Source organism: Coptis chinensis, chromosome 1, assembly GCF_015680905.1.
Source record: "Coptis chinensis isolate HL-2020 chromosome 1, ASM1568090v1, whole genome shotgun sequence".
Taxonomy (NCBI): domain Eukaryota; kingdom Viridiplantae; phylum Streptophyta; class Magnoliopsida; order Ranunculales; family Ranunculaceae; genus Coptis; species Coptis chinensis.
Genome location: NC_141456.1, coordinates 77784252 through 77794028, shown reverse-complemented (window position 1 = coordinate 77794028; position 9777 = coordinate 77784252).

Below are 9777 nucleotides of genomic sequence, written 5' to 3'. Positions count from 1 at the left end.
CTGTTCATTGTTAAAATCAATGCTTTGTAGGTCGTCAATGTCTAATTGGAGAAATGTTTAAGTAGTCTCGCGATTAGTATTTACCTTTCAAGGTAATATTTTCATGGATTGCTCTCATTTAATGATTTCAACTATTTATAAATAAGTCCTGTGTGCTTGGTTGTTCTTTTCCCGATTGTATTCCTGTTTGTGGTTGTAATTTTCAATGGGTTGTTTTAAGCAATATACTTCCAAATAGTTGTAGTGTATTGTTGAGATATTAATTTAACATAAGGAACTGATCCTATTTCAATGTTTTTTTTTTCTTGCAGGCATTGTTCAAATTTGGATATGTACAGGTACTCATCTTTATGCTTAATCTTAAGACTAAATAAATATGGAATAGTAAATAATATTTGTATTTGAGTTCCATTTGTTCCTAATTTATGCTGAATTTCATTTTTTCTTCCTATATCAACAAACCCAGATCAGCTTTCATTTCATTATTATATTTCCTCAGCAAAAACTTCATAAAATTCCTAAAGTGTGACTTAACCTTTTGAGCTGTAGTTTTTGCGGGTACATAACCAAAACTGGACGCATGAAACTGTAGCTTGATTACCAAAATCCTACATAGTTTCAGCAAATAGTTTCCTCCTCATTTTACTAATATTTGTATAAAGTACTATTCAGTTACTACACTCTTATATTTGATTTTATACTAATATACCCTTCAATAATATATACTCTTATACATAACCATACATATATCTCTTTGCTTGCGTTGTTTCATAACTCACATGTAACGACCAATCTAAAGATTATTGAATTGTTTATGGGCAAAAGATTTCAAGTTTGCAACCCTTCATTTATTTATTTTTTATGTTTCGACTCAGTACAAGTCATGAGGAGTACAAACCATCCCATGTATGTATAGGTCAAGAGAAGCTTTCCAACTCTTTATATAGTTGTTGCTTGGTACTCTAAATACACTCTTAGTAATTAAATAGTAGAGAATCCATTACTGAAGCATGATGGAACACTACTGCAATTGGAGAACAGGGTTGTCTTTCTCTTGCCTTTTCCTCATCTATATTTCATTTAATAGTTGATTAAACTAAAACATGGGACACCATTTTCTTACTTTAGAAGGACTAACCAGTTTTGGATGAGACTAACCTATGTAGATGAAAAATCAATGTAATTAATTAATAACCAAACCAACCCCACAAATGATCAACGTAGCTACTTCAAAAATAAAATGCACATTTTTTCGCAAAACTTAGTGACCTTTCCTGTATCTTAGACAACTTCCACAAGGCTCAACCTTGGTTAGTTGGTTTTGAGCATAAAAACTCTACCGTAGATTATATAACAACATGCCTACCATTTTATATACCCTTAACATGTTGTTTTAATAGTTGCAATATTAGTTTGCTTACAATTAATGTAATTACACTATCCTGTTAGAAGTACATATGGAGCATTCATATGCCTATCTTTTCTTTCATTTAAATGGATGTCATTCACATTTTATGACAATTGCAATGTTGATCACTAAATCCGTAAACAAAAAAATCTAGCCAAACTAAACTAATTCATCAAGTACTGCAAGGTCTAATAGCGTTTTCTCCTAGCCTCCTAGCCAAGCTTATAGAAACAACACTTCATATAAGCAACAGAGGATAAGTACACTTTTATCTGATGCAAATTCAATTGGAAAGACACAACTGCTGCAAAATACAAATTATGAATTACTTAAAATTTTCCAATCTATTATAAAAGTAATATATGTGAAAACAATTATTTTCTCGTATATTACATTCATCTGTTGCCATAAAAAATTCCACATGATTTTCTCTCAACAACAAGATGCAATGTATTTGGCATTTTATAAAAATTTGGGAAGTTTTGATAGTTTGTATCTTCTCATAAGTCAAACTGCATGGTAGAAACATAGCTGAAATGTATGGCAGAATCTTATAATACACTCAAAACACCAGGAGTTGGGTGCTGAAGTGAGCAGTTTGCGTGCAAAAGTTGAGACTTTAGATGTTGAACTTCAAATAGAAAAATAAAACCACCAGGATGCTTTGGTCACATGCAAAGAACTTGAGGAATAGTTACAAGTTACAAAGGTTAGAATAAACTTCTTTGAGTAAATTCCTATTAATCATTTGAGTCAATATTACTTGGCTTGCTTGGTTTCAGTCTTGGTAACTTAGGTCCCTATTTGGGATCGAACGACTGTAATCTAATCTTGACTGACTGCTCTTTGTTGAGCTCTTTGATTTTCTGATTCTAACTTGGTCATGGTTATAAATAAACAATTTTTTCGTCTTTTCTGACAAAGCTCAACTCTTTGAATGCAGTTTTGCTCATAATGATTGAGAACTATATATATAGCTTTGTCCTTTTTCAATCTTAAACTTTCTTTGCCATTGGACTTACTTCAAGGTGAATAATTTGCAGCCTCACAAATCTAAAAAGTCCTTGATTGAGAGACCTCTATTCAAGAAAAAGATTAGCCTTATAGGGTTTTAAGAAGATATGCTTAATTGATTAAATGAGCATGATTCTACGGGTTTACAATTCTAGGATTTAGTTCTACTCGCCTGAATCATCAAAGCTCTGTTCAATAAGTAGAAGAAATGTATTATTTTCTTACTTGGCTGTTAAATGTTAATCATTCATGGGTCATGGGTCAGTTGTGATTCTAAGTTTTATTTAGCAAGTTTCCTTCAGTACCATCTTCGACCAGTTTTTTTTTTTTTTTTTTTGATTGTGATTAATTATTGCATTTGATCAATTTCCTCATACAAATCAGGACGATGTACCAACTATTGTATAGGATACAGTCACCATCATAGATGGACTGGATGATAGATAGCTTATGGTTGTTCATCAGACGATAAAACTCAGAACATATGTGGCATACAAGGCAGTTAAAGACATCACTTTACAGGTCCAGTCTTAATGTCTATATATATTTACATTATATTGTTTATTAAGACAAGGTGAATAAAATATCTTTTGGTGTCCATAATCCATGCCCATTAGTCCTTTTTGGGAATAATGTTTATCTTAAAGATGCACAAAGTCGAGGACATACTATTGAATAGCCATATGTTTGTGAAATTAAAATTTAAGAAGCGTAAGATCCTTTTTCTTTCTTTCTTTCTTTTTTTCCAATTTTTATTTTTATAATTTCAAGTCTACATTTATTTTTATTTACACGATGTTGCTCAATTAATTTCAATTTATACATCTATCTTTTGGTTGACATAATGCAAGTCTAAGTATAACAATCCCTAGGACTCTTGAGTTGGCTGCTCTAGAGGTTATTCTTTGAACTCAATTTGGTGTTGTCAATGATTTTTTAGGCAACTATTGAGGAAGGCATTGTAGTTGGTCGAGGCCGGGTGCACCCTGTTGAGACTGAGACTTGCAACAAAGGTTGATGCTATCAGGGATACTCTTGATAATGAGGAGCAAAAGGTACATGTCGACATATACTTATTTTGGACTTGAATAACTTTAGTTTACTTTTTCTTTCTTTGTGAAGGAATTATGCATTGTTTTGTTATATTACTTTGCACGGTGTTCATTATCATGGGTGGATGGCAGGTTGGGGCAGGTATTGAAATTCATGGGAACGACTTAAGTACAAATCAGCCATTTTTTCTTTATGTTATCAAATGGGGTCCTTTCTATAGACTTTCAGGTTAGGCTACATACCATATGATTTTCATGCATACATGATTCTTATTTTCATACGTACACACCAAAATTTGGTTGGGTGAATTCTTTGTTTGTTGTATTCTATTTTATTTAGAAAGTTTTCATTTTGATTCAGCTTTGGTTTTGTAGATTCTCAAGATTTTTATGATCAATGTTCTCCAGGTATGCTTATGTCTACTTGATATCACTCTATTGGATGGTAACTCAATTATGTTTGGATTGTTTAGTTTTTGCTTTCAATCTCGATGCCCATATAGACCATTTGTTTGTATGATATATGGCCCCTGATATATCATTAATCAATGTATCAACTTTTTGTTCAAGATGTACACCTAAAATTTTTAAATAATTATAACAGTTCATTGAGCTGCTAGAGTGTATCATTTAAAATTGTTGTTCAAGCAATATTTACTTTCTATGTTTGAAATGTAATGTATGTCCCAATTGTTCTCCATGAAATGGTACTTCTCTTCCTTTTCATATTTTTCAGTGAAAGGGTTTCTTCTCTCAATGGAACAAAAGAGGGTACTATACAATTCTTTCATGTCTCAATTGTTTCTTAGTTTCTTTACTGTTAATGTGTAGGAACACTTCTCCAATCAATGTATCACCGAACAGTTTATTTAACTTGGATAAGTAAATTTGAATGATGAAGCTTCAAAGAAAATTGGCAATATATGTAAGCATTTTAAATTAGTATTTCCAAGTAGATTCGATACTATATGATATCTTTTCAAGAGTATTGAATTCGTGATTTTCCTTTCAATACCTATTTTGGAGCAGAGGTTTCACATAATAGGTTAGTAAGGAGATGGAAGTACTTTTTTGTGCAATTATGTGTGTTTGTTGAATTTTACTATGAACTTATGTAATGTTTGTAACTGGAATTATCTAGATTACAGAGTCATTGTTGTATAGAATCACATTTTCATGTTGTCTCTTTTTGTCTCTATGTAGATAGGATTGAAATTTAAATAGCCATAGATGAAAGTATTACTTAAATGTTTTCTATAGCAGTTACAATCTTATTTGTAAGTTACCAGATGCATCACCCTCAATTATTTAATTCCATTATTGACATTTACGCAGTGTATGATTGCAAGTAATACCCCAAGTAATTTGATTTTGCACTGTCACCATTTTCTTGATACCGTTGTTGACAATTTTGTAGTGTATGGTTGCAAATATTGTTTTAGTTTCGATCTCATATTGCATTGTAGTGACCTTGAGTCTCCAAGATCAACATTGTAAGTACTAAAGTTTTTTTCTTGCAAACCTTATAATAAACTTATGTTCAAGCTTTTGCCAGAGTGCTGCTGGTTGAATTTGATTACAATTTAGAGTATTTGGCCATTTGAGGTGGATTCTACATTTATACCATCTCTCCGACATCTGAGAACCCATTTAATTGTTTCAGCTCCATCTGTCATGGTCACTAGGAATTCTATAATTCATACATAGGCAGTAGTAACGAAGTTTTATTTAGGATGCAAGCAAAGGGTATATAAAGTTGGGGCTTCAACTGCATCTCATTGTTTCCTTAGAGGTTGTTCTTTCCTGCTATGATCATTTCTCCTCTTCGAAGGTTTCATTCAAGTGGTGGGCCGGGAACGGGGTACTGAGATAGGGCTTTGCTATAACGTAGGTAATTTTGTAGTTGCAAATAACTTTCGTTGATTTAGGCATGTTGCTTTGATGGATTGCTACTACTATATTGTACGGTTACTAATTGATTAGATTATCTAAATGCAAAATTACTATGTACTTGATTCATGTGGCATGATATTACAGTAGCATTACTATATGCGTAATTGTATCTTAACTTTCTTTTAAATTCAAAACGTTCGTAAGGATTGCTATTGTCATAAGGATCATTTTAGTGTGTTGTGTTGGGCAATGTTTTTATTTACGTTGCTATGAAAGTCTTTAGTAAGCACTTTAGTATTTTGCGTATTTGATGCATAATAGGACACTGCCATAATGGTTTGTTAGTGTACAGATGGCTTTAAATGTTACGTGTACATTACCAGTTACAATTCTCAAGATCAAATTAATTTTGTTGTCTTTATAGTAGAGAAGAAAAGACTCGATTATTCATTCATTCAAGTTTATTTAGTATTTCTTTTATTTTCCTTGCATAAGCAACTCTGGATTCCTTGCATGTAAAGGGAGTAGAGTTCTATATGATTGCTTTTCATCATGTGCAATTCTCACAGACATAGGAATTCATTTGGGACTGATCAGAATTCAATTTCGCGCTCGAATTGCAGTAGGGACATTGTACATCGCTTTTTTTTTTTTTTTGCTTTTTACGTTATTTAGTTGGTACTCAATTTCACTGATGATTTCATGATTGTAAACAATTTCTTATGCTGTTTAGATTATAAATTTTTTTTTTGTCTTTTATGAAGTTAACGATTTTTAAAATTTCCAGCAGGTGGTAGGAAACACGCATCCATGACTGATGGAGAAATTATTGTAGTGACCTTAATTCTTTGCCAAAGCTCCCCATAACTTAGAGCACTATGAAGGTTTTCTATTGCTGGTAGAACAAATGGAGCATAACTACTAGGAATAGCTTCATTTCCACAACAATATAACGAAAATGGACATCAGGCCAGTAGCTACGAATGTTCTTTTCAACCCAATCATTTGCCACGGTGTAAGATTGTGCAAGTTGTTCTATATCTGCAACACTAACTCCTAATAATATTTGGATTCTTGACCCACGAAGAGCTTCAAACATGGAAGAGTCTGGTTCGTATAGTCTCATTCATCCAATGTGATTAGATTGGTACAAGGACACAACTTCAGTAGGCGAAGGCAAGTTTTTAGCATCCATTTCGTTGTCGTCAAGCATTTCGTAGCATACTCCAATATCAGAATCACCTATAGGAGAGAACACAATATAAGTGCATCTACTATAGACCCTAAAAAGAATTAATAGTCGATGAATAGTACCTAACTAAGCATACAAAATAATTTAATAATGAAATCTCTCCAATTTATGAACATGTTAATTAGGGGAATAGATTGCTCCCAATATGTTGGGATTGGGGGTGTGTATTAGAATGAAAATCAAGTTGGACTTGAGTTCACGCCTTCACGGAGGCCTGATGATTGTGACAAAGTTTCTCAACCATAGTACCATACAAGCCATGGACTTTAGTCCATTTTTTTCACTCTCAAGTAAATGATCAAAGGCTATTCTTTTGACTTTCTGCCCAACTCCTCACCTGCTAATTTTAGCCTAAGACTAAAAAAGACCATGCCTAAGATCAACATGTATATGCATGGGGATTCAGTCCATGCCTCAACATCGAGTTGAACAAAGTTGCAGAAAGATGAGGATCTGAAAAGGCTATTTCTCCATTTCTCTTCTCTATAAGCTCTGGGACTGCAGGAACAAGCTGGAATAGAATGGAGAACAAAGATATATCTCCAAAAGCCATTTTGTAGATCATTGATTTTAATAGAGCAAGATGTTATGATGCTTTTAGTAAGGATCAGAAGATGGAAGCTCAGATTTATAAACCTAGCCAGCTATGCATTCTTTTAGATACTTGGCCACCTCCTATCTCACCATGGCCTAAAGTAAATATTGATGCTAGATTTGACAGATTTGGTAGTAAAGCTATAGCAGGAGCAATATGTCGTACAACTGATGGAATTATATTAGGAGCAACAATTATGAGATTTCAAGTTGAAGCTTTGGGCTGAAGTAGCTATTTTGTTAGCTTTGAAACTTGGTCCTTTTGTTGTTTTTAAAGGATTAAAGTGATACCATATATTATGCAATGTACTTAATCATAAAATCATCCACTATTAATGTAGCAAGCCCGACAATGGCCGGACCAATTAGCTAGTAATAAGAAAATTGCTAAAAGCCCTAAACTCTCTCCATGAGTTGAACCTACAATTCTAGTCGTGGAACTAGAGATTAAATGTGAAACGTCTTTTAATGGTGAGACGTCTTGCACCACCATCAAATACAAAGACGCGTAAAACCATTGTCATAGGTCCCACCTTACACAACAAAGCTTTCTTAAATGAAACTTAATTTGTCACTACCTTGGTTCACTTTCTGAGGAGCAGAGACAAAAGCTTCAGTTATCCCCTAATGTCAAAGACCCTCCCACATATGGCTTATCCTTACCCATTTTCTTTTATATCTTTCTTTTATATCTAGATTACCAATAGTTGTGTCATTAGATGTTTTCTAAGTTTTTGTTGGTTGTACACATGGATGATTGATCGAATTGATACATCCTTGGAGATGTGCAAGTATGCTTTGTGAGTTTGATGTTATTTAATCAAATTTGTAATATTTTTCCTTTTAATGTGCTAGATTGTCTCTAAACCCCCTGCTGCATTGGAGAGTCTATCTATGCAGTTTCTTAGTTTGAGGTATATAAAGCTAGAAACGTAGCTCTCTAGAGATTGCATCCATGCAATAAAAGGCCTGCTCAACATGTTTCCTAATGTTGAAACGCTTACTGTAGAAGTAAATAAGTTAAAGACCAACATACCCTGTTATATTTTCTAAAAATTCTGAGCCTAGCTACAATATGCAGCTCAATTGTCTCAACAACATACTTTAACCTGATGCTCATTTTAACTAGAAATGTACCATGAGGTGGCATCATATGAACAGACACTTCAGAGAGGTAATCATCTAACACTACATGTTTACATTCAATTTGCATTTTAAGTGCATTAAGCCTGTGTTTTAGATGAGTTCTTGCGTCTTCCCTGGCAGTTTTCTTTCAATTATATCCTCTTTGCGTTGTTGTTAGGACCTATCAAAATGTTCTCCCCCTCCATGTTTGTGTAAGGTGACAATCTCCTTCATTTTAGTGAGAATTCTCAAATCCTAAAAAATAGTTAGTTGAGAGGCAGATTCTAGCAGGTAGAGGATGCAGACTCAGTGATATTAAAAATGAGCCAAGATTGTGTGGAGACATAAACAAGGCAAATGCAAAGTGCGAGCTTAGCTTTGCTCATTCTACTAATTTTCGTAGGTTAATTATTTTGCACCTTGAAATCGTTTTTTAAATTGAATCCAATCTAAATGATATATTTTTTTCTACATCAATTTTTTTTATTATTGAGCTTTGTGTGCTATTTTAAATTGTCAATTTGGCACCATAAGCGTCATCCAATTATTTATCTGTATCTCCAGGTTAATATAAATTACTTGGGGTTTTTAATAGTTTTAGCACGTTCCAGTTATCTTTTGATGAAATTGTACATTGCCGCTTGCCATCAAAATCAAAATATTATGTTGCGTACTTGCATTAAAGAGTGTAATGACGTTGGATATTCTCATTGTATATTTGCATTAAACAGTTGCATAATGTTTCTTACAAAAATATATACAGTAGCAGCTGAGGTTGGATAGACTAAAGTTTTATGTATATCCGTCCTTTTAGTGTTGCATGTTTTGTTTTTATTGTACTACACAAAATCATTTTTATAATATTCTTCTTGATGTGCCGAACGCATGACTGTTTCCTCAAAAGTGATGAGCTCTTATAGTTAATTTCAATTAGTAAATGAAGTTTTCATTTGCTACTGTGCTTCGATAAGCATTATATAATTGTATGATATTAGAGAAACCTAACAGGTCTTAATCCTTTTTATTCTCATTTTCATTTGAATGTAGTCTGGCATGAATGCAAGAGACAAAGGACAAACAACTTGAAGTTATAAGGATCAGATTCGAAATCTCATTTTGTAAACTTATAGTCACATTTTGCTGTAAGGTACCCCTCTAGTTTTATTTTAATAGTTTTTTTCAGAACTTTTTTTGGTTTTAGACAAACTTAAAACTTAATGATTACTTTCGCTGATTTTTGTATGTACATGCCATATAGTCAGTTGATTGCAATGGTGCAATTCTATAAGGAACTAAGGAACTAATGAGTCAATTGTTAAGGTAACTACGTGAAATTTATTTTTTCAAGCATCATGATTAGCGCATTAGCTGAAGTATATTAGATTATAAGGCTGCATTTGCATATCATATTGAAGATTTTTAATCTCTGTATACCACTA